Source organism: Lacerta agilis, chromosome 11, assembly GCF_009819535.1.
Source record: "Lacerta agilis isolate rLacAgi1 chromosome 11, rLacAgi1.pri, whole genome shotgun sequence".
Classification (NCBI taxonomy): Eukaryota; Metazoa; Chordata; class Lepidosauria; order Squamata; family Lacertidae; genus Lacerta; species Lacerta agilis.
The window spans coordinates 61006062-61032035 of record NC_046322.1 but is presented as its reverse complement, the minus strand read 5'-3'; the positions used below and the strand labels follow the sequence as shown (position 1 = coordinate 61032035).

Here is a 25974-nt window from a genome sequence, read left to right as displayed (position 1 = left end):
CAATGTCATTACTTCCATTGGAGATCCAGGTTTTGGTTTTGTGGGCCCCTCTGTAGCACCAGTCCTCATCTTACATAAGGGTGCAACAATAGAATTGTGAAATACCCGGGTTGGAAAAACTCCTCTGCTTAACAATCTGAATTTTAGCTTGTGAATCTGTGAGGGCAGTCTAGTAGAGGAAAGAGTTAAGATAATTTTTTGGTCAAAACAAAATAAAAAATAAAAAAATTCCTTCCAGTAGCACCTTAGAGACCAACTAAGTTTGTTCTACTGGAAGGAATTTTTTAATTTTATTTTTTGTTTTACTGTGGCAGACCAACACGGCTACCTACTTGTAACTACAGTAAAAAAAATTGGATTTGGTTTGTGGTATTCAAGGGTTCAGTCCCAACTAAGTCGATCTCTGTAAGTCCAATACCAAGTAAGTCCAATAAATGTTGTTTGGAGTGCTGGGCACCTTTCCAGTTAGGAGTTTGACCTGGCCTTCCACAAATTGTCATGCAGATCTTTTTTGGTTGGAAGGTTAAATAAGAAGAGTTTGTTTTAAGAGCCTCTGCGTGTTCTACGTCGAGCTTAGGGGTCTGCTCTTGATGTCGCCATTTCACTTTGGTGCTTTGGTGTTCTGTTAGTGCCTGCTTGTTATGATCTGATAAACTGTGGGCCTCTTTGGATAATTGGGTTATTTGAGAGGCAGTACCTCTAATTTGTTGCAAGATATGCTCAACCGTTCTTGCAATTAGAGTTAATTGAGTGCTCTCCCTACTTGTTATTCCTTCCTCTCTTAGAGGCACAGGGTCAACTTGCCCCATTGTTGGATCCAGTTCTACGCTCTGCCCTTGAGTATTCTCCTCATGTTCACAGTCATCTTTAAGGGGAGAAAACTGGTTTTTTGTTGGAACTGTAAAAGCCGATTTGTTAAAAAAAATTCCCGCATTTTAGATTATTTGGGAGTTGGTGAAAGAACTGCCTCCTCTGGGTCCCATTTGCTAGCAGGCATTGTATTACAGTGGGGAGTAGACAAGGAGAGGTTTCCTTAACTGAAGAGAAGAGAAGAGATAGAAAGTGCTCTGTTTGTTCAATTTAAGAGCTTCTCTGTGTGGTGACTGCCAGGAGTTCCAGGAACAAAGTATAAAAGGGCGTTGGCGGTTAATAACTAACAGCTGGCGGCCTGCCCAGGGGGCTTCGCAGAACTTGCCCAAGGTGTTTCTCGTAGCATAGATAAGAAGGTGCTGATAGAATCTCAGTAGGTCGGTAAGTTTAAAAGTAGAAAAGGAAAAAATGAAAAATTACTTCCTAGGGCTTGCCAATCAGCGGTTCGAATCCTCGCAATGGGGTGAGCTCCCATCGCTCGGTCCCTGCTCCTGCCAACTTAGCAGTTTGAAAGCATGTCAAAGTGCAAGTATATAAATAGGTACCGCTCTGGCGGGAAGGTAAATGGCGTTTCCGTGCGCTGCTATGGTTCACCAGAATGGTCAGGGCTCCCTTTACCTTTACAGTCCTGTTATCTGCGGAGCTACGGAGCCTGCTTGCTAAGCCATCACCCACCAGGAGACTGTTGTAATCTATTCAGTTGCATGTTTTTGACTAACAAAATAAACTGGAAAACATTTCTATAGGGTGATAGCTGACTAAGTTGTACTTAGAATCATAGCTGTCAACCTTTTCCTTTTTGTGGGAAATTCCTTTATTATAGCATTGGGAAACAGCAGGGAGGGTTGCAGAGCTGTCAACCTTCCTTTTTTTGCATTGGGAAACGCTGCTGGAATAAGGGAATTTCCCGCAAAAAAAGGGAAAGTTGACAGCTATGGAGGGTTGACAGCTATGATTAGAATACACCACTGAAATTTAGTGGTGACGTCCAGTTATGTCTGCCCATTTCTGCAAATGATCTTTGCACTTGTGAAACAGGACTAGATACCACAGTTCTACTCTGGAGGGTCCCCCAGTTATCTGAATCCAAACGTTCATGTTTGAGCTTCATCCTGAACCTGTCTAACTTCAACGTCTCTGTTGTCCTTCTGCCCTCTGACTTCATTCCTTTTATTTGGCCTCAAAGCGCCACGGCTGTGCTAAGGAAGGACTGGGCCACTGCTGCCTCCCAAGCCCCCCTGGCTCCTGCTGGCCTGGTCAGAAGGTAGGGAAGGATTCTTTCTAGTTTCTTTCTATGTCAGCCTAGAGGGCCCTGAACTTGTGAGATCCACAGGCTCCTGGATCCAGTGGATCTAAAGTTACTGCCATATCCTTTGCAGGGCTTTCCTCTGACATCATTTGGTGGTAGTTTTCTGTGGCACCACCAGCAATGCTGCTTTCTGGCAGTAGAGGCTGGTGCAGAGAAGCTGTCTCTGTACTAGAGATGTAAAATTTCTGGAAATTTTGAAGCTTGGAAAAAAACCCGTTTTTTCCCAGTTTTCTTCGGGGGGGATGAAAATTTTCAGGAAAATTGAAAAAAATGCTACATTAGCACTTTTTTCTTTTCCAGATTGAAAGTCATTCTGTTACTTTAGAAACATTAAACATGTTGTCGTTCAGTCGTGTCCGACTCTTCATGACCCCAGGGACCAGAGCACGCCAGGCACCCCTATCTTTCACTGCCTCCCGCAGTTTGGCCAAACTCATGCTAGTCGCTTTGAGAACACTGTCCAACCATCTCATCCTCTGTCGTCCCCTTCTCCTTGTGCCCTACATCTTTCCCAACATCAGGGTCTTTTCTAGGGAGTCTTCTCATGAGGTGGCCAAAGTACTGGAGCCTCAACTAAAAATATATAACTATTTTAAGGTCCTCTGTTCATTGCTCATGAGTAAGCAGGCAAAACTCCAAGTTTCCTTTGAGAGGTTTATTGTGCAAACTATATACAGTGCAGAGCTAATAAGTTCATGTCTGTATCAAGCGTCGTCAGAACCCGGGAATGGCCCCTTCCGGTTCTGACCCCAACTAAAGAGTTTCAGTATATGGAAACCCCGCCTCCCATCCTTTCATTTCACCCGACGCCTTTGGGGTACCGGAAGCTGCGTGTCTCCTTCATCGCCCCTTGAGCGAGAGGAGTGCTGGGTCTCTCCAGCATCCTCAGAGCCTCTTCCCTCCATACCCTGAAATGCCTGCCCCTCCCCGCTGGAAGCCTCGCTGCTCCCTCTGCTGCCAGAGGAGGTGCTGCTGGTCAGGTGGGACCGGAGCTTCCACCACCTTGCAGTGCGCCGGAGACAGTTCCCTGACAACTATGGACAATTTTAATGGGCATAAAATTATCACAACTAGCATATTAAAAATAAAGTGTATCCAAACAATTATTACTAACAGAATTTACTTTTAAAATAATATTTATTTGTATTTGTAACAAATGGAGCAACAATCTCCTGAACTGTTTGCTGTACTAGTTAGAATCATAGAATCATAGTTTATGTGGAACACAAAAAAACTCTACAAAACAATTTTTAAAAACCCAGAAGTAACAATTATTCATATTTCCTCTCCACAGTATTTAAAAAAAACATTCTAATAAAAAGAACTGAGGAAGGAAGTGGGACTAAGTTTCAATGAATGGGCATGAAATTTAATCAGAATCATTTTCTGAGCTGTAATGATCAGTATCAGTTTCAGTCTCTGCTTCTGCATCTACTCTGTTGTGTCTGTCATTATCACAGTTATTATGGACTTCTAAAAACTGAAGATTTGCTCGGATTGAAACAAGCTTCTCTACCCTTTCACATGTCAGCTTATTTCTTGATTTAGTGTGAGTGTTTCCAAACCACGACCAGATTCTTTCACATGCTGCAGAAGATGGAGGAATCTGAAGAAGCGAGAAGCAAGAGGAGTCAGAGGTTGTGTTGTACAAAGACCTTGCCACCATGTTGCAGGAGGAATATGTTTGGCAGAATCCCAGAATATGTTTGGCAGAATCCCAGATTGCATTCCTGGACGAAATCCCTGAAGATGTTCTATATTCTGCAACATTTGAAAGTATCTACCTTCCCAACATCAAGTCCTAAATGTAACGCTTGTTTTGTAATCCAGTCAAATGCAGTAACAGTGCTGTCATCACTTATATTGTCACCTTTGAATCTTGGCGCCTGCAGATGTGCAGCAGCATGAATTGGATGGCAACAAAATTCTTCCCTTTTTAAATAAAATCTTTCACTTTACTTTCTTCTATAGTTGTAAGTGGAGATGTACTGAGATGTTCAAAAACGGTTGTTTTTTATCTTTCTCATTAGATAAGGAATTTCTGACAAAAGTGCACTATCTGATTCAGATGCAGTGATTGCTGCAGCAATTGGCTTTAGAATCTTCAGGGAATTTTGCAGCTGAACCCAGAAGACTCCCTGATCAAGAACAGTCTTTCTTACACTCCTGGGTACTTTAAGATCTTCAACTATTACTGTTTCTTGAAGAGCTTCTTTGTTTTTTTAGTAAACTTTCAAAGGAGATCACCACTCCAGCCCACCGAGTTTTACTACAGAGCTTCAGTGTTACTATTTTATTCTTCACATTTTTTTCTACTTGCTTCTTCTTGAAAACTGCAGCTACAATATGAGTACCTTTTACATGTTTTATAACTTCTTTTGCTTGTCTATAGATGCTTTGAAGGGTGTCCAGTTTCATAATATCACTAAGAAGCAAGTTTAGCCCATGAGATGCACATCCTATTGCAGTAATATGTGGATACTTATCCATTATGATCTCCCATGCTGCATTCATATTGCTGGCATTGTCAGTCAGTAAAGCAAATACTTTACCACTCCCAATTTTCTGTAGGACTTCACATATTTTACAGCTGATATACTCTGCAGTATGTCTATTCTCTCCTGTTTCAATGCTTTTGTAAAAAACTGGTTGAGGTGTTGTATTATAAACAAAATTTATAATTCCTTCTTCTCTCACATTTTTCCATTTGTTGGCTAAGTAGTGCAAGACACAGTGCTTCATTAATTTTTCCTTGCACAGACTCCATTACACATTCATATTCCGACTCCAAAAGAGGCTTGCTCAAAGAATGTCTGCTGGGCAAATGGTATGATGGTCTTAGTAATTTTAAAGCTTCCTGCCAGTATGTATTTTCAGTTATCGATAATGGTGTTCCAGAAGAATATATTGCTCTTGCAAGAACTTGATCATTTTCCCCCTGATCTTCAGGTGTCATCTTGTCTACAAATGAATTAATTGAATAATTTTTGGATGCAGCTGTCTTCAGTATCTGTTCACTTGGATATGCTGCTGATGGGACAACACTTTTTGTTTCTGCTGATATTACAGATGGAGTAGAAATAGGACTTCTTGAATGAGAACACTGAAAAAAAAAACTATGTCCTCTTCACTTAGATCCATGAAGAATTGTTTAATATCTACAGGACACTTGTAGATGACAAGAATGTGTTTTGTCATCCTGGTAGCATTTGGAAATGCATATTTCATCTGACAATATTTGCAAATCACATTTTTCTTCTCTTACTACTTATCAAACCTTTATTAGGCATTTTACAAGTAAAACCGTGAGAGAAAGAATCACATACAAGAACCTTAAAAATATATAAGAAACAACAATTAAACTCATAGGCTGAATGTATGTGTATATATGTAAAATCTAGAATTTCCTTCTGTTAAAGTACCCCTTGAAGCACTGCTGCCAAAAACTCGGCTACCCCCGCAGTCACCCCTTGGTCAATGTCTGAGAGACAGAATCCAACACTTCCACCATGCTGCGGTTTCAAACCACTCAAAAGGGGGGACAACACGCATTCATACAGCGTACTGTGTAGTGGACAATAAAAGAGAATATGCTCTACAGTGTCCGGGACATTCAGGGAACATCTGCAGTATCTCTTGTTTCTGGGAATATTCTGATATCTACCCCTGACAAATGCCGAGGGGAAGATATTCAGTCGGGCCAGCATAAATGCCCTACGTTGGGCTGGTATTATTAGTTTAGTAACATAGTTGACCCTGCTATCTAAGATATTTAAATCATAGAATATGGGAGAGCAAATTTTATTTACAGCTGCCCCATATTTTGTCTCTCAACATCCTTTAGTCTAATTAGGACGTTGTGAAAGATATGTTGCTCGCTTGAATTGTACAAGGGCTCCAGCTCGACGCCTATCGATCTGATTTTATTTTCTAGGAGTTGGTACCATCTAGTTTTATAGGAGTCCTTAAGGAGGTATATGGATATGGAATAACTGATTGGTTCAAAATTGAGAAAGGAGTATGACAAGGCTGTATATTGTCTCCCTGCTTATTTAACTTACCGTATATCGCGGCGTATAAGGGGACTGGGCGTATAAGACGACCCCCCAACTTTTCGTGTTAAAAAACAGAGTTTGGGGTATACTCACCCAGCCCAGGCTCCATGGTGGCTGAGGTGGCAGCGGCGGCTGGAGCGGCGGGGAGAGCCTCCCCTCTCGCCACACAGGAGCCCTCCGTGCTTGCCGCCCACGCCCAGCCCGGGCTCCATGGCGGCTGAGGCAGCGGCTGCGGCTGGAGCGGCGGGGAGAGCCTCCATGGCGGCTGAGACGGCGCACGCACACACGCAGCCAGTAGCGGGGCGGAACTCCGCGTCACGTTGATGATGTTGCCGGCGTACAAGACGACCCCCTACTTTAGAGAAGATTTTTCGGGATTAAAAAGTCGTCTTATACGCTGCGATATATGGTATATGCAGAATTCATCATGCGAAAGGCTGGGCTGGATGAATCCCAAACCGGAATTAAGATTGCCGGAAAAAATATCAACAACCTCAGATACGCTGATGATACAACCTTGATGGCAGAAAGTGAGGAGGAATTAAAGAACCTTTTAATGAGGGTGAAAGAGGAGAGCGCAAAATATGGTCTGAAGCTCAACATAAAAAAAACTAAGATCATGGCCACTGGTCCCATCACATCCTGGCAAATAGAAGGGGAAGAAATGGAGGCAGTGAGAGATTTTACTTTCTTGGGCTCCATGATCACTGCAGATGGTGACAGCAGTCACGAAATTAGAAGACGCCTGCTTCTTGGGAGAAAAGCAATGACAAACCTAACAGCACCTTAAAAAGCAAAGACATCACCTTGCCGACAAAGGTCTGTATAGTTAAAGCTATGGTTTTCCCAGTAGTAATGTACGGAAGTGAGAGCTGGACCATAAAGAAGGCTGATCGCCGAACAATTGATGCTTTTGAATTATGGTGCTGGAGGAGACTCTTGAGAGTCCCATGGACTGCAAGAAGATCAAACCTATCCATTCTTAAAGAAATCAGCCCTGAGTGCTCACTGGAAGGACAGATCCTGAAGTTGAGGCTCCAGTACTTTGGCCACCTCATGAGAAGGGAAGACTCTTTGGAAAAGACCCTGATGTTGGGAAAGATGGAGGGCACAAGGAGAAGGGGACGACAGAGGATAAGATGGTTGGACAGTGTTCTCGAAGCTACTAACATGACTTTGGCCAAACTGCGAGAGGCAGTGAAGGATAGGCGTGCCTGGCGTGCTCTAGTCCAAGGGGTCACGAAGAGTCGGACACGACTGAACAACAACAACAACCAGAGCCTGCAATAAACCCAGATGCCAACTTTGCTGCCACATACACCCAGACAACACCATTACTGGCCCCAACAACATCAAACATACTATCTCAGGACTATTTAATTGCTCATCGTCTAACATTGTGTATGCCATCAAATGCCAACAGTGCCCTTCAGCTCTCTATATTGGACAAACAAGCCATACCCTACGTCAAAGGATAAATGGACATAAATCTGACATCAGAAATCATGACAGAGAAGCCAGTAGGAGAACACTTTAATCTCCCAGGACATTCATACAAGATGTCAAAGTAGCTGTCTTATTACAAAAGAATTTCAGAAATAGACTGGAAAGAGAAGTTGCTGATTTGCAACTTATTACCAAACTTAAAACCATGGAGAGACCTGGTCTGAATAGATACATTGGTTTCTTATCTCATTATACATGACAAAGCTATCTTTAGCTATCTCACCCCTTGCTTTTTCCTGTAAGGCCAATTGCAGTCGTTAACAGTTGTCAACAGGTTTTCCACACCTATCAGCCAATCACCCCTTCCCACCACCCTTCTGAGTAATACCCCTCCCCACCCTCTCACTATATATAAGGGTCTGGTGACTTCTGTTTCAGTGTATCTGAAGAAGTGTCCCTGCACACGAAAGCTCATACCAAGAACAAACTTGGTTGGTCTCTTAAGGTGCTACTGGAAGGAATTTTTTTATAATCAACCCTGCAGCAAATAAAATCCCCATGTGGTTAGCCCACAAAACATTCTAGTAACCTGCCTCTGTCTGTGTTTGTTGTCTGTGACAACACTGTCCTGAAAGTGGAGATGAGAAGGAAAAGAGCCCCCCACCCCCCACCCCCCCACCCCTTGTTGTTTTCCAGCATTTCCTAACAGGAGACAATCCTCTGTACAGTCTTCTCCATTTATAAGATGCAGTAGAAAGGAATGCAGTTTTTCAGCACCTCCTAAATCTGTGTATTTTTCTTTAATGAATGCGAGTCCCACATACCACTTCCTTCCCCACCCTGTCACTGCAACTAGGTCTTTGGATCATAAAAATTGGGGACATAGGATGTTTTTTATTTGGGAATAGTGAATGCAACATAAAGTTTAGCAAGCCGATCTTCAGCAGCCTTGCACTTGATTTGAGAGACGAGTCACCTGCTGCTCCATTAGTACTTGGAAGATTATAAGCCTTGGAGATTTAGCTGAGGATTAGTAAATTGGAGAGTGTACATTATCAGGCTAGGCTTAGAACCATGATTGACTCTTGATTCATTTTCATTAGTGCTGTATTCAAATATCGCTGGAATTATGTAACGATGACGTTTCAGGAGAATCTGTCAGGAATTCTTTTCTTGATTTTTAAAGACACTTTTACCAAAAGTTATTTTTATAACTCTGGCTTGCAGCGTGTAAAATCCATTTTGAAAAACAGGGATGTAGTTCAGTCAGATCGCTGGGGCAAGATGCTTTTAAAGGCTGTAGCCGAACATAGGTTGTCACTTCATTTGGCAGCGCATTGAAGGAGGCAGGATGAAGTATAAGAAATACATAACCATTCTGGAAGCTGCAGTTGGGATCACTCCCCTTAACAAGAGAGAACTGCTCCCTGTGGTCCGACATGCAAACCTTTGGCAGCATCCAGGGTAAGTTGCTTATTGGGAAAATGAGTAACTGTAAAAAGCAAATATTTACTCTCTAGCTGTGTGCAAGAAAGCTGCAGGCATTGTCTGCAAATGGGAGAAGTGATTAATTTAGGAAGTTGCAGAAGCTGAAGTAGTTCTCTGGGGGGCATGTACATGATGCACTTGGCTGACAGGGGTTGCTGGGATAAATTGAAAGCATTGTCAGGAACGCCATTTTAAGATGCTGTGTAAACTTTTGAGACAAGAACTTAGTAGATAGGACAGTGCAGACTTAGAGCAATGGAACATCAAGTAGGAACGTGATGGATATTCCCTGAGCACATTTCCCTATACTCATTTTCAAAATACACTTCTTAAACATTGTATTGGAAACCTAAGAGATTTTTGTGCTGTTGAATAATAGAAAGTCAAGATTCTTTGCATTCCTTTTTCCACCTCCCTTTTCCAAAAAGCCTCTTCAACTAAATACTCTTACTGAATGGGATAATGCAAGGCAGTGGTTCTTAACCTTTTGGGGAGTCATAGAATTCTTTGAGAATCTGTTGAAAGCTATGGACCCCATCCCCAGAAAAATTCACACAAACACACACAATTTTTTGTATGCAATTTTATTGCATAGGGTTCCCCCCCCCTTGCTTCTAGGTCATGGACCCCAGCAATGCTGTCCTTTAAACAAAAAAAAAAAAGAGGTGCCAGAACTTAATGAATACCTTCCTCATTCTCTTAGAATGGCAACCTGCCTGAGATGTTCCAGAACTGAGTACTGGCGAGTTCCTTCTGGAAAAAAGCCCTGGAGCCCAGGTTAAGTACCCTGATGCCAGACAAGCTTCAAAAAAGATGTGCAGTTAATTTTCCCTTCACAGCACAAACAACAGATTCTAGATACTTAATATTTATTGTTGTGATTAATAACCAGCACCAAAGGGGGACACACATAAAACACATTATCCAATATCCATATGTTGACTCATTCAACACATAAAACAGGTTCCCACTTTTCCCTAATCTCTGCTTTCAGGCATTTCAAAAGGGCATATACACAAAGGTACATTTCATAGGTTTTTGCCTTTGTTAGTTTAGGAGTCCTGCACTGGTGATGAACTGCTAGTGCACGTGTCAACTGGCCAAGGAGTGTGGGCTACCAGAAATAATATTGATCATGTCCCTAGAAGGCTTTGGTAAAATTATCCTTTCAGCATAGCTGCCAGAGCCTGACAACCAGGGTAGCCTAATGGCGAATTTACTTAGCTTTCATTTTCTAGAAATGTTGCTCTTTTGTGTTTTCTCTAGAGAGTACCTGAGAATATGTTTTGTCACTTAGGAAGCCTTTCTATTATAGACCAAATTAAGCATATGTGGAGACTTCCGGTGAAGCGCCATTCCATTCAGTCGGGAGATCTCTCAGCTCTGAGGGGGCTCCGGTGTTTTCGGGCTAGGAGTTACCGCAACCACGCTGCGGGCTCCGTTAAAACTTCAGGAGGAGCGTCCTGAAGACCTGGGATCCAGCGGGTACCAGATGTGCCATCCATGCTCTAGAGTAGACCTAGTAAGGTCTGTTCGAGTGAGCGGGGCTCCGGTACAGTACTGAGGATCTACCACTTTCCCAATGACACGAAGCTGCGGCTGCTGACGGACTTTGAGCGCTTTGCTTTTCCTTGATTTGGGCTTAAAAGGAGGACTCTGTAAGTACTGAGCACAATTTGATTTTAAAATTTAGAGAAATTTGGCTTATGGGGAGAGATTAAAAGTGGAAGTCCGTCTCTCTCTCTGACAGCAGCAAGATCAAAGTAACGCATAAGAGCTGAAGCCGCGAAAGACTTGCTTTTAAGTGGATCGTGTGGACTGTGTATATGATAACTTTCTTTACTTCTCTTAATGATGCCTTAGATTTTGCCGCTCTTTCATTGTCTAATATCGGGGGAGGATGTTGTGATATTAGTACAAGCCGAGCTGCAAGAAGCGACTAAGAGTCATGTTTCACCCTGTGGGAAATCCACCAGTCTTCCCCCACATGTGATGTCATTGTACTTTACTGATGTACTTTACTTTCAGTTCTGCATCAGGAGATGTTGGACGCTTTTACAGACAGCTCTGCAATAATGAGCTGGCTGCGCAGAGACAGACTCTGTACTTTATCTACAGTAAAGTAGGTTTTAGCCTTACTGGCTTGTGCGTGTTGTTCTTCAAGCTGGGGAACAATCACATATTATCTTTGTGCCCCTGGACTCCAGTAGCCAGAGGGCATAGAGGCTTTGTCCGCCTTGGGGGTCAGTCTCTCAACTTGCCCCCGCGGGAAGTTTTCATAACAGCAGACTATAGAAAAACCTGTTTGGGGGAAAGACTGAGTAATGGCACTTATTTCTTCCTTTGGATTACAAAGTTATAAGAAGAAGACACTGCTCACCCTCTGGATTAAGGAGTCCGGGTCAGTTAGAGGGCGGCGGATACTTTGTAATGCGTATTAGGAAAGTTACTGAAGACTTCACCATTTCCTGTTTTTCAAACCCTGCGGTGTCCTTGAAGCCGAGAGGATGGGAGACATAACAATGACAGCTTTCCAGCAGATGGTGTTAACAAAGTGTGAAGCTCTTCAGAAGATGGTGACAGTAAAGTTTGCCCATATTGGAACTGTTCTTGCTAATAACACACGAAAGACTATGATTTTACTTGATGAAAAGGTTGTAAAACTGTGTAAAACTATTGAAGGAGAGGAGGGCTACGAGGCTGAAGAAGCAACAAAGCAAGAAGGACTCTTTAAGTGTGAGAGGCTTGGAGTCCAGAAAGCTGAAAGATTAGAGAGCTCTTGGAGTGAGAGACCAAGAGTTCAAGGAAAACAACAAGGAAAAATACAACAAGCAACAGAGTACAAAGAGAAAAAGCTCTATGGGTATGACAGATCAGTAGCCCAAAAAGAAGAAAAGAGATACAACCTGGAGAAGAAGAACCTACAAATACGAATGCCAAGTCCAGAATTGGGCATGATAAAAATAATAAAAGAAGACGCAGGAGCTGGAAAGAGAGGACTTTTGGGGGGGAGATCTGCGGGGGATGGGAAGAAGAAAGGGAAGGGTTAGAATGGTCAGGAAAGGGATGGGGTAAAGAAAGATTAATTTTATTGAATACATGGAACTCGCAGAACTGACCGTGAAACTCCGAGACCAGAGGGAAGAGACGGTGCAAGAGGAGTGGAAGAAATCTAAAGACTATTTGAAACGACATGAAAAGAAAGACATTTGAAATTGAAATCAGAGGACATTTAAGGCTACAGTATTATCAGAAGTTAGGTTAAGATAGGATACAAGAAGTTTGAATTGTGTTATGTTTATTTGTATTAGGAATAAGATTATAGGTATGTGATGTTTATGATATACATAGATTAAGACTAGTTGAGAAGGAAGAATTTACAATGTTATAATGTTACTATAGTTAATTAGAAATGTACACAGAAGAGAGGACGTGAGGAGGTCCCAAAACAATGTGATGAATAAGACAAGAATAGGTAAATAAGTGTTTGTTTATTATGTTTTTTGTAGTTGTATTTTTGTAGTATCGTAGTTTTGTTGTAGTGTTTTGTTTATTTTGTATTTTGTATTTGTTATTTTTTTGTTACATTAAAAAAACAAATCAAGCATATGTGCCATTTCAGCATGAATATTTACCTTCATGATGCTGATGAATCTGGAGAAGAAATTAAGTTTTGCTGCAAAACAAGGAGCATAACTAACATGCAAGCAGCATGTGTTCTGCTGGGTTGTAAAGATGCCCACGCCTCTGTGCAATGGAGGCCTGTGTATGCTAAGTGTGTGCATGCATGTATGTGCATAGCTGATTTTTGTTCTTGCAGGTAGGAGCGTCTCATGCCTCAGGGAAGGCTGCTTCAGAAGGACCTCAATTTTGGAGGAGCTTGTTGCAAGGGGCTCCCTCCAGAATGGGAGGTTGAAAAGCCCCTATGTGTATATGGAACATTCTGCATGTCAATTTGGATTCTGATCACCATTATTGTTAAGTGTCTAATGTGTTCAGTACTCTTCAACTGAAATTCCAAAGCAAACCAAAACACCTCCCAGGCTATGGTTTACAAACTATAGTGCGGTGTTGCAATCTGGTCCTATTTCATGGCTCAGATTTTAGCTGCAGGTTTACTGTAAAGATTCTTTCAGCTGAAATACATAACTAGGAATTGTTACCTTGTTCAGCTGCAGCTCAAGACGCACTATGGCTTAACTTGCAGCTTGGCTGTTGCTGTGATAGTAGCATATATAAGAGAGTCTGTGGAAAACAAATCCAAGTGAGTCCACAGGGCCCATCACACTAGTTCTGCAATGTGCACTACATTGAATTTGATGTCTGATTCGTCCTCAAATAGATGAGCCAGGTTTTGGCTCTCTCTTTATAATCATACTTTCTACTGATATTTTAGGAACTACGTTATTTTCCAGAGTAGTGTTGATTTTTTAAAATTAAACATTTGTTTCCTGTTTAACAGAGCTGCTTGCTTTAATTCCTATATTGAAATGCCTTATAGACTCTGTTCAGCTAAGTGTTGCCTAACTGTGGGCTGAGTAAGAGGAAGAGTCTCCACCCATGATACTGTTTTTTTTTAGCCACACACCCAAAATGTAAACATGCCATCTGAGAAATATCATTGGTGTAAAGAATGGTAGCAATCCTTCCATCTTTTGTGAAATGTGAATGATAACTACACAGAAACTACTGTTTTCTGAGCCACATCCCCATCCCACCCCCCTTTCAGGACACAATTCATTGTATGAGGTTATTTGCAGATAATCTTGTTTCCCAAGAGCCCTGAAGTAACATGCTGAGAACTAGTAGCATGACCAACAGCCAAACTGCTGCACTGCATGTAGCCATTTCATTAAGGAAGGAGTGTATTCCATGCTAAATTGAAAGTAAAATTCTGTGCTCAAGCATTCCAAGTAAAAATAAATAAATCTTATTTTACACACTTCTGTCATTTTTATTCTGGTTTTGCTAGTTATGTAGAAGCTTGAGGAGCTAATTTGTCTTACTTCCGAGTAGTCATTTATCTGTTTATTATTTTTTTACTTTATTTGTTTATTTCATTTCCATCCTACCTTGTTCCTCTAAGGAACTCAAGGTGATGTACATCATTTCCCCATTTCTTATTTAATCCCCATAACAACCCTGTGAGGTAGGTTAGGCTGGGAGGCAGTGACTGGCCCAAGGCCAGCTGATGTTCTTTGTGGCTAAGTGGGGGTTTTAACCCTGGCCTCCCAGGTTCTAGTCTGACACTCTAACCACTACACTACACTGCCACTCTGTTACTGGGACTTATTGCACTGTTAATTGCACTGTTTTGTGTTTTAATATCAATAACATTTCTACAGGGGGAAATAGAGTCAGTGTGCTGCAATGGACAGAGTGTTGGGCTGCAAATGCAATCCTAAACACATTTCCCTTGATCTAAACCCCATTATACTGAATGGGACTCCCTTCTGAGTAAGCACATATAGATAGCATTGTGCTGTAAAGTGTCTGTTTAATTTAAGTAAACGTTTGCATTAACATTGTCTTTGATAATAGTCAGAGGTGCTTTGAAAACGAGGCATGTCCAACTCCCAAGAGACTGCGATCTACTCCCAGGATTAAAACACTGGCAGTGATCTACCTACTGTCATTGGAGGGAGGAGGAGTGTACATGAGGTGGGTGGATTGCCCAGAGTTGTTGAGCTTTTGGGGGGGGGAGGATTGCACAGTTTTTAAGCTTCCCCCCATAAATTTTGGACACAATAAGGATCCTGTGATCCACCAGGATCAGCTGGGGACCTACTGGTAGATCACGGTCTACTGGTTGGACATCCCTGGTACACCATTGATACACAGTTGTGTCCTAGTTGAAACCTGCCCATCATTGAAATGGAATGTCTTTGCTTAGGGCAGAGGTTTTCAACCTTTTTGGGTCCACAGCTCCCTTGACCAACTGCATTTTTTCTGCGGCACCCCTGTGGTGCTCAGGAGCCTAGTTAGGTCACCCCTTGCCTGCAGAGAGGCCAGCCTCTCACCCCTTTTTGTACACCCTCCCTTGTGGAGCCTCCTCTCCTTTGAAAGTCCTCTGGGCAGCCACAGCTGCCGCCCCTGGTCTCTGAGTTGTGTCCCCCCCCCCCGCCGCCCTAAAGAGAGGTGCCTCCTCACACTGCCCCGCAGGGGCCTAGGAAGCACCCCCAGACAGCCCCAGAGGCAGGGGTCAGCAAACTTTTTCAGCAGGGGGCCGGTCCACTGTCTCTCAGACCTTGTGGAGGGGCCGGACTATGTTTTGAGGGGGGGGGAATGAACGAATTCCTATGCCCCACAAATAACCCAGAGATGCATTTTAAATAAAAGGGCACAGTCTACTCATGTAAAAACACGCTGATTCCCAGCCCATCCACGGGCTGGATTTAGAAGGCGATTGGGCCGGATCCAGCCCCCAAACTTAGTTTGCCTACCCATGGTCTGGGGAGCTTGTAGCCAGGGATGGTGCAACGAACAGCTGTGCAATCCTTTGGGAGACAGAGACGTGGGGGGGGGGCATCAGAGGACAGAGGGAAGGAAAGAGGGACAGAGGCCAGGGTTGCCCACAGCACCCCTGACCACCATTCAAGGCACCCCAGGGTGCCACGGCACACTGGTTGAAAACCACTGCAGAAAACCTCTGTAAAAAATCTCAAACTTGGCCTTGCTGCTATGGAAGGCAAAACTAGTTTAAATAGTATTTTCTTTTGCAATTCTGAGCATGTAGAATCTAGGTTTGGTTTCTGATCTCACTTTACCTAAAACAAGTTTTAGCAGTTTCTCTTCTGCAGCCTGTTTCAAGAGTGTGCACATAGTGATTACAGATGAATTCAAGGTGCAGAAAGTGGGAGAACTGGGGCTTGCATGTTTGTTTTCTTTTTGTTGCTTTCCAGTGATGTTCCACTTTCTACCCTTTTTCCTGCTACTATCTCCATGTCTTTTAACAGCTCAATAGCAAATTATGGAGGCATAGTCAGAAATTCAACAGGTGCAGCTTCCCCCATGCTGAGATGTAGTGATGGAAAATTGGTGCCTGTTGAATTTCTGCTGGGCATGTTTACATGTACAGAGCCTCTGTTTATTCTGCATTTCAGAATAAAGCATGCAAAGAATAAGAAAATTAGAATTTATATTAACTGGTTAGAATTCATCATGGATAGAACTTGGTTCTCTTTTGGGAGATTGCTTCACAGCATGGCTAGTGTTAAAGAGGAATCATTTCTAGAAAAGTAAATAGATAAAAGAACACTGAAAGGTTTTCCCTTTAATATCATAGTCTTTTAATTTCTGGCAATCTTCTGAAGCAGAAGGGAGAGTTGAGCAACCATTTTAAAAATCTCTGACTACTCAGGCTTTCCCCTAGGAATAAAGGTGGAAGGTTTATTGTTAGCAAGGTGCTTGGATGGAGGGTGTGGCAAGGAAGGGTCCGTGTCCGTCAGCCTGTCTTTCAGCTCGCTGTCGTGAGTGAGTGCACCGGGGGGGGGGGGTGAATTGTCCTTGGAATGGCGCTGTGTGCCAGGATGGGCCATGAAAACAAAGCTCCAGAGAGGCAGATCAGCATCGCCTTGGAATTAATTATGGGTTGGAATGAAATTACATCTGTCTGGGGGCAGCACCTGCTGGACTTGGGAACTAGGTGATCGGGGGGAATAGGTTAGTGGGTTTGGAGTTGCCTGCGAGATCATTAAATGTGACCTACTTGCACAGAGGAGAGGTGACTCCGTCCCTGGAGAGAGCGCCTGCCAAGGGCCCAGAATGTGCCAGGCGGAGTGGCAGAGCTGGTTCTGAAATGAAGCTCATTTCTAGAACCTGGTTTCCATGCCAGAGTTTGTGGCAGAGCAAAGTAATAGTCACTCTTCTGACTGCATACAAGGTGCCGTTAGAGGTACAATGCCTGTTTTCTCATCTTCATCTTCGCAGCATTCAGGCTTTGTTGACTTCCAAGGCAAGTTCATGAGAAGGCAAGCATTTTATTTATTTACTTATTAAATTCGTAAACTGACCTTCATCTGAAGATCACAGGGTGGTTCACAACATAAAAATGCAAAATGAGAACACAAACACATATTTATTGATGTACATGTAAAGTCAAGCCACCTTCCTTCAGTGGCCAGTGCAGGTACCGGTAGTTCTTTCAGCGCTTGTTTAAAACTTTGAATTGGCTTATGCTCCTCAACACAACAGATCTACTGTTGCCGCTGCAGACTCAGAACCTTTTTCTTTTTTTAAGAAAAGGGAACAACACATCGTTTCATAGGGATTTGTCGCTATGAAGACATTGTACCAGTAGTTCAAAAACGGGGTTGGTCCTAACAAGTAGTCTGTGTTCCATATTTATTGTGTACATGAGTTGTAAGTCCGTGTCTTCTCTTTAAGTACATAAGAGGAGTGTGCTGAATCAGGCCAATATTCCAGCATCCTGTTCTTACAGTAGCCAGCCAGATGAGAAGCCAGCAAGCAGGATTGAGCCCAAGAGCCCTGTTCCTCCTGTGGCTTCCAGCAACTGCAATTCAGAAAAATGAGTCCCCCCAGCCATGGAGCGCAGGGCAGAGCCATCATGGCAAATAGCCGCAGACAGCCTTAGCCTCCATGAATTAGTTCAGTCCTCTCCTGAAGCCATCCAAGTTGGTCTCCTGCGGAAACAAAGTCCATAGTTGAACTATGCACACCGCATGAAGAAGGGCTTTCTTTTATCTGTCCTGAATCTCCCAACATGCTGCTGCAGTGGGTGCCCATGAGTTACGAGAGATGGAGAACAGCTTTTCTCTATCAATTCTTTCCATGCCATTGATAATTTTATAAACTTCCGTCATGTCACCTCTTACATTTCTCTAAACTAAAAACCTTTCCTCATAGGGGAGCCGCTCCATCCCCTTGATCTTTTCATTTGTTGTTTTCTGAATTTGAAATTTTTATGTATGTGAATGGATCACATTTTTAAAAAATTGTTTTGAGTTCTTGGTGTGATTGTATAATGCTAAGTACAGTGAGAGAACTAGTTCAGACTCCATCAAAACTAGTAATGTCTGCTATGTCATTTGCCACGCAGAACTGTTGCCTTGCATGTCATGTGCCACATGCAGTTTAAAAGTAACTATCAAGTGTTAAGTTTTTAGTGTTTCAGGTTTAATGTTACTTGCATTAGACTTAGTTTTTTCTTTTCTTTTCTTTTCAGGGAACAGACAACAATCCCACCATCCCCTTGTGAGTGGGACTGGAACCAGAGCTGTAACTCCAGCCCAAGACATCCTGCAGGAAAGAGACTGAGAGGACTGAAACGAGCCCTTCCTCACCAGGTACTTGTGCTAACAGATCTGTAAAGCTAATTTCAGCCAGCAGCTGAAAATGCTTGAGACATTGTAGCTAACCTTTGACCATGAATGAAAAAAATTATGTTAGTGACATTTTTGCAAAAGGCATTCTGCAAATTCAATAGAGAAAATTGGGGGGGGGACCTCAGCGCATTTGAAAATGGAAGCATTTACTTCCAGGTTTTTGGTGTTCAGAACCTGAAATGTTCGACTTCTGAGACATTTGGAAACTGAGATACCACTGTACTTGTAAAAACAAAAGGTACCGTAGGTAAGCTATTGCAAAGATACTGCATTATGTAGTGAAAAGTTACTTACAGATTTCCTCGAGCTGCATTGATCCTTTGAATGCAATTCTTCCCCACTGACAGCTGATTTGATGGAGGTCAGAGCAAGTGTCTATCTTTGTTTGCATATAAGATAAAGGGCCACCATATTATGTCATGGGGGGGGGCAATGTCTCTAACCATCGACCGTGATACACCAATCGCCCTGATAACACCATGTCCCATATTCGGTCTAACTACCCTTGTATGGTAAGCTCTGTGGCCTCCCAGTGGTGTGCTGCTATTTCTAGTCTCTGACAATTCTCTATGAATTATTTGAAAGTCATAATAATAATAATAATAATAATAATAATAATAATAATAATAATATTTATTATTTGTACCCCACCCATCTGGCTGGATTTCCCCAGCCACTCTGGGTGGCTTCCAACAAAAATCAGATACAAAAATATCACACGTTAAAAACTTCCCTGAAAAGGGCTGCCTTCAGGTACTTTCTGAATGTCTGGTAGTTGTTTATCTCTTTGACCTGTGATGGGAGGGCGTTCCACAGGGCGGGCGCCACTACCGAGAAGGCCCTCTGCCTGGTTCCCTGAAGGTTGAATCAATAATAAAGCTAATGCCAGTTTAGGTGGAATAGTTTGACATGTAATAATTGATATTTTTGTGAATACTGCAGCCCAGAAATCTTTCACAAAATGACATTTCCACCAAAGATGAAAGAAATCGCCTTTCCTTCCACAGCTTTGCCAGCAATCCTGTGAGATCCTTGGCTCCTAACAATTTATTATTCCATGTATATTTCCCATCTAGTTGCAAGTCTTGCTCTAGAGCAGGGGTGGGGAATCTTTGGCCCTCCAAATGTTGCCAAACTAGAGCTCCCATCAGCCCCAGCCAGCATGCCCAATGGTCAAGACTGATGGGAGTTGTAGTTCAATAACATCTAGACAGTCAAAGGTTGTCCCACTCCTGCTCTAAAGAGCTCACATAAGCATTACCCCTGGTCTTTAAAATTTTTGCACGGGTGAATTTAGGGCTATGCAAGCAGTGTGTGCACACTGGGTGCTGAGCCAAGGGTAGGTGAGGAGCTGGGCTTTGGGAAGGAAGTGTGAGGCTCCTCCTGCCCTTTCCCAAAGTCTAGTTAGCGCTTTCCCAGCTTTGGGGAGGAGGTAGGAAGGCTCTAGGATCTTGCCTTGCACCTCCTTCCCCCAAACGGATGCCGCCTTAGCTGCCTTTGGGAAAGCATCACAAGGGCTGGGGTGCCACATTTTGGCCTCACACAGGCCAAAATCTCAATTTGATGACCTTGGCCAATGCATTGCAGTGAAGCCCTCAAATGGCTTATGAAACAGAATGGCCTTTCTCAGTTTCATGAAAGCAAGACGGCTCATGCTGAGGTGGGTCTCCTTGGGCGCAACATATTCCCCAGTATTGGGGCCATTGCTCTCAAAAAGTTGCATTTTGTTCTTCAATAAATTTATGTATAGTAATTGAGAAAATCTGAAGTTAGGCTTTCTCTGAGGTTCTCTGCTTAAGGGGCATGTGGTCTCTCTTACAGGCGCTGCCTGAGATATGCCAGACTAGTGTACATGCAAAAGTTGTATATATGGCAGTTTGTTGGCATTCAGCAGGTTTTGGGGGGCTGTGTGCCTGCCCCCTGCTCCGGTCACCTGCAGTGTTATAGCTGCACACTGGTTCTGCTTCTCTTCTTTCATCCTCCAGTACTAAGAGAACCCAGGTTGTGTGTACAACACTGCATAAGGAGCTGATCTTCTTGAAACTAAAAAGGACTTTTAGGTCTTCTGTATTTGGGGTGGGGGGCTCACCCCAGGTGAAAAACAAACTGCTAACCTGTAACTGTCAGTGGATCATTTCCACTACTTTCTAGAGATGTATGATGCTTGGCTCAACTCCTATGGTAGATTTCCAGCTCCCATGTCCCGATTATGGAGGAGACAGAGGCTTGGGGACTGAAATGAGCAGAAACTAATAAGTGGGGGTGGCAGGGGGGGTAATGAGAAGGAATCTGGGAAATAGAAGCATACAGGCTGCAATTCTATGTACACTCACCTGAGAATTACCTATATACTCGAGTATTAGACGACCCGAATACAAGCCGAGGCACCTAATTTTTTTAAAAAAAGATTTTTTATTATTTTCCAATAGAACAAAGAGAAAACACACTATCAACATAAACAGTAAAAACATATAACATAAACACAATAAAAACAATAACAATATCAATAAGCATAAAATAACAAAAAACATATACAAACCTCAACAAAACATCTGTCTTTGTACTTTTCTTGTTTTTAACTTCTCTGCTGGGGGACTTCCCCTGTTCCCCCCACCGCCTTCAAAATCATATATACTTTGTAGGTAGCTTTATATCTTTTTCCCTTAACGTTTACCATTTTTCTTAATACTCTTAAATTTACTTAATCCAATATAAATCATAACTTATACAAAATTTCTTAAAAAAAGAAAAAAATACTTTATCAATAACATCGTTCGCGAAAGTTATCTTCTAAACAATTTTATCTAACATTAAACTGCTAAAGCCGATCTTTTGTTTAATTCTGCTCAAATAGTTAGTTTTTCAGATTTAACTAGATAGTCCTTAAATTTTTTCCAATCTTGCGACACCTTCTCCTCCCTCTGGTCTCGGATTCTAGCGGTCAGTTCTGCGAGTTCCATGTAGTCCATTAACTTCATCTGCCATTCTTCCACTGTTGGGATCTCTTCACCTTTCCAGGTTCTTGCCAATAAAATTCTAGCCGCTGTTGTGGCATACATAAAAAATACTCTATCCTGACTGGGTATCTCTTCGTTGGTCATGCTCAAGAGAAATGCCTCTGGTTTCTTACTAAAGGTAATTTTCATTACCTTTTTAAGCTCGTTATAAATCTTATCCCAGAAGGCCTTTACCCCTGGACACGACCACCACATATGATAAAAGGTACCTTTCGAAGTCTTACATTTCCAACACACATCCGACATTTTAGAATTCATCTTAGCTATCTTAACTGGTGTCAGATACCATCTATACATCATTTTCATTATATTTTCTCTTAAACTATTACATGCAGTAAAATTGATACCTTTCTGCCATAATCTCTCCCAGTCATCCATCATAATATTGTGTCCCACATCTTTTGCCCAATCTATCATTGTCGATTTAACCAATTCATCTTTCGTATGCCACTCTAGCAACAAGTTGTACATCTTGGAAAGGTTTTTAGAGTTTGATTCAATCAGTTCTGTTTCCAGTTTTGATTTTTCCATTTGAAAACCAATTTTCTTGTCTAACTTAAAAGTTTCATGAACCTGATAATATTGCAGCCAGTCAGGGACTTGATTTTTAACTTCATCATAGCTTTTCAGCTTAAATAGTTCACCTTCTCGCTGCAATATATCCATATATCTTAGCCAACTTGCAGACATGTTCGGTCTCTTGTAAGCCTTGGCTTCCACTGGTGAGATCCATCTCGGAGTCTTTCTCTCTAATAAGTCTTTATACCTTATCCAAACCTGATACAAAGCCTTTCTTACTATGTGGTTCTTAAAAGATTTGTGGATTTTAGCTTTGTCGTACCAAAGGTATGCATGCCAACCAAACATATTATCAAATCCTTCCAAGTCCAACACATCTACATTGTCCAACTTGAACCAATCCTTCAACCAGCAAAAGGCCGCTGCCTCAAAGTAAATCTTTAAGTCCGGCAGGGCAAAGCCTCCTCTCTCTTTAGAGTCTGTCAAGATCTTAAACTTAATTCTAGGCTTTTTCCCTTGCCATATAAACTTCGATAAGTCCCTTTGCCATATCTTAAAACAGTCCAGTTTATCTAAAATTGGTATGGCTTGGAATAAAAATAGCATCCTTGGTAAGACATTCATTTTGATCGCTGCTATTCTTCCCATTAACGACAATTTTAGTCTTGTCCATATTTCCATGTCTTTCTTTATCTCCATCCACAATTTCTCATAATTGTCTTTGTACAGGTTCAGATTTTTTGCTGTAAGATTGACTCCTAGATATTTTACAGTCTTGACAAAATTAAGTCCAGTGCTCTCCTTTAGTCTCTGTATCTGCTCTAAACTCATGTTCTTACTCAATACTTTGGTTTTCTGTTTATTTAATTTGAAACCAGCTACACGTCCAAAAAGTTCAATTGTTTCCAGGGCTCTGGGTACACTGCTTTCCGGTTCCTGTAGGGATAACATCAGATCATCTGCAAAGGCGCGTAGTTTATATTCTTTCTCTCCCACCCTAATTCCTTTTATCTGTTTGTCTTTTCGTAACATATTTAGAAGGACCTCCAGGACCGTAATAAACAATAAAGGGGAGATAGGGCACCCTTGTCTTGTTCCTTTCTGAACTTCAATTTCCTCCGATATCACACTGTTTATTATTATTTTGGCTCTTTGTTCTGTATAAATGGCCTTGATGCCATTTAAGAATCTTTCTCCAACTCCCATCTTTTCCAAATTCTTTTTCATAAATGTCCAAGATATATTGTCGAAGGCTTTCTCCGCATCTATAAACAAAAGTGTTGCATCTGTATTTATGTTTCTTTCCAGTTTTTCCAAAATGTCCACAATAATTCTTGTGTTGTTATTTATTTGTCTTCCTGGTAAGAAACCTGCTTGGTCTTTATGTATATAGTCTTTCAACACTCTTTTTAGTCTTGTAGCCATAACATTCGCAAAAATTTTATAATCCACATTCAAAAGGGAGATTGGACGGTAATTTTTCATTAAAGTTTTTTCTGTTTCTGGTTTTGGAATCAGTGTGATAAAGGCTTCCTTCCACGTCTCCGGTGCCCTATCTCCTTCTAGAATTTTGTTGCAAATTTCTTTTAACGGCTGCGATAGCCAATCTTTAAGAGTCTTATAGTACTTTGCTGTTAGTCCATCTGGTCCTGGGGCCTTCCCTAATTGCATACTATTAATTGCATCCTCTATCTCTTGAGTCGATATCGGGTGGTTGAGAGTTACTAATTTTTCCTCTGGGACTTTTTGCAATCCATTCTTTTGCAGAAATCGGTCTATCTCTAATTCTTCTATCTTCTCCTCCTAATTCTACCACAGAAAACTGGGAAAACTTATTGACTTGAGTATAAGCCAAGGGTGGGAAATGCAGAGGCAGAGGCTGGTGGCGGCAGCGGAGGAGGATGAGGAGGAAGGAGCAGCGCGAAAGGACTGCTTTCAGGCTGCTCGTTCCTCCTCCTCTGCAGGTGACAATCAGATAACAGGCATATGCCTATGATGCTAATGAAAGCGTACGAAAGTGCTTTCTTTCATACATTTCAAGAGGCTGGATTCATTTTATTATTATTACAGTTTACTAATCTAACCAACATTATTGAAACAGACAACAGCATTTGCATTTTGCCAGGTCTGCTACAAAAAGGGGAATTGGATCCTACTAGAAGGACTGTAAATATATAAATAAGTTGGCAGTGGTGGGGGAAACAAAGATGCTTTACAGAAAGTGAGATCTATGGCCTTTGAGTGGGGTGTTCCCCCCCAAAAGCCCTTATACTTTAATACTAACACATTGTTTTTAATCAGAAAGAGTACATCTCCACTAGGAGTTTGTGTTAACAAATGGAGGGTCAGTGGTCAGAATTCACTCTGCTATGCCTTTTCCCTCACTGATAGTTCTTGCCTTTATTAAAAAGATCCTCTATTTTCCTTGACTGGTACAGGGGGCCACCACCCTGAATTATATTCTCAAATATTACTGGTGCTCTTTGGCAGGCCATCTTAATTGGCCCCCATTGCTGCAGAGGCTTCGAGATCCAGCAAGGTTAAGCCCCACAAGGTGGTGATATGACCATGACAAGAGAACTAAAGGAGGTTCCTCCACTCTAAGACCACTACCATCCAATTCAATGCAAAAAACCAAGTCCAGAGTGTGTCCTGCAGCATGGGTAGGAGTCAGAAGTTACTTGGGACAGACTCAAGGTTGGCATGGCAGACATGAAATCCTGATCCACTCCTGACAGCGAAGCCTCAGCATGAATGCCAACCCCAAAACCTTCCCTGCTAGTTCAGGAAGGGAGACTGTTGAGCATCAGGGTGGGCGGTACATCAGCAGAATCCTTATTCTGCCCCAACCACCTATCTTCAGATATGCACATTTTAACCCAGTGAGCTGCTGGAGAGGACATCTGGTCAGAGAGATGCAATCAGGACTAGACCCCTCACCTAGATCTTGCCTGCTGCTGTACACAGGTTTAAGGTGCCAACTGACCATTACGTTATATATCTGAGTTTCTAACATTGGCTGTACAGAGAAACTGGGCAAGGCAAAGATGGGAGAGATTATCCCCCACTCCCAGCTTCATCCAGCCGGGTGTCTGCAATAAAAGCCAGGTCAGCATGTGCATCTAGGATCAAGTGTCCTGAATAGCTGTCATTCGAACCATTCCCCAGCTTGGCAATGAGCAGCAGCATTTTCAACCCAGAGAGTGGATGGAGACTGTTGCCAAAACTAACCAGGCTATTTGAATAGGGAGAATCCTATGGGGGCCACCAGCACCCTGTTGTGGTGCCCCCTCCATGTTGACCACATCTGCCTCGGCAACTCTGAGGCTACTGAGCTTAAATGGCAAAAGGAACCACGGTTTGGGGGCAGACGATGCCTTTATCCTCCCACAAAAGCAGGCTTTAATCATATGCACCCTCACTTGGGAGCAAGTGCCACTGAACTCTGCTGGAACTGGCTCCAGGCTGCCAGCCGCGGTTGGGAGAGGCACATCACTGTGTTTCTCCCCACCGTGGCTCCGATCCCTGCCCTTGAGCAGCATCCTGTTTGGGGCTGCTTCTCCCCACCGCCGCCTCGCAAGAGCAGGGATCGCAGCCGCGGTTGGGGAGGCACAGCGCTGTGCTTCTCCCCACCGCGGATCCGATCCCTGCCCTTGCAAGAGGCAGGCGACGGTGGTGGGAGCAGCGGCCAAAACGGGCTGCTCCTCCCTCCCGCGAGTATAAGCCAAGGGCGGGTTTTTCAGCACAAAAACCCAAGGATACTCAAGGATATACGGTAAACCCCTTTGCTTCAGAGTAGATAGGCGTATGAATGCATTTAAGTCAAGGAGTCAGTTGGGCACAGGAAGTAGAAGGGTTGGGGAAAGAAGGAGACAGCAGGATGTATTTGAGAAACACAGGCCAAGGTATGAAAAGTGCAAGATTTA

General features: G+C 42.7%; 1 protein-coding gene across 1 annotated transcript in view; it reads left to right on the top strand.

Annotated features, from left to right (window-relative positions):
- Positions 1–25974, top strand: part of TJP2 (tight junction protein 2) — a 117526-nt gene that overhangs the window by 12805 nt on the left and 78747 nt on the right. Inside the window, exon 2 of the mRNA XM_033164821.1 lies at positions 18353–18473. The gene's annotated coding sequence lies outside the window, so the exon portion shown is untranslated. The remainder of the gene's footprint in view (positions 1–18352; positions 18474–25974) is intronic.